Source organism: Formica exsecta, unplaced genomic scaffold (assembly GCF_003651465.1).
Source record: "Formica exsecta isolate Colony F162 unplaced genomic scaffold, ASM365146v1 scaffold229, whole genome shotgun sequence".
In the NCBI taxonomy this organism is placed as follows: domain Eukaryota; kingdom Metazoa; phylum Arthropoda; class Insecta; order Hymenoptera; family Formicidae; genus Formica; species Formica exsecta.
The window spans coordinates 620,854-621,152 of record NW_021849582.1 but is presented as its reverse complement, the minus strand read 5'-3'; positions in this window follow the sequence as shown (position 1 = coordinate 621,152).

The following is a 299-nucleotide window of genomic DNA, read 5'->3' as shown; positions in this document are numbered from 1 at the left end:
AAATATATATATATATATAAGTTACAAATCTAATGATAAATCTGTAATGGATATCTATATTATTTTTTGTGTGCGAATATAGAGATAACATTAAAACAAAAGATCGAGAAACAATATGTTTAATTATAGTATTTATTATTGTGTGTGTACGTTTTTCAGATTAAAAGTTTCACCACAAGAGTTACAAAAGTCATTTGGAATATTTGGCATATTCCATTTTAGATTTAACAATATAAAAAAAGAGTTTTGTTTTTTTATATAATTTAAATTATATATATGTATGTATATAAATATAAACA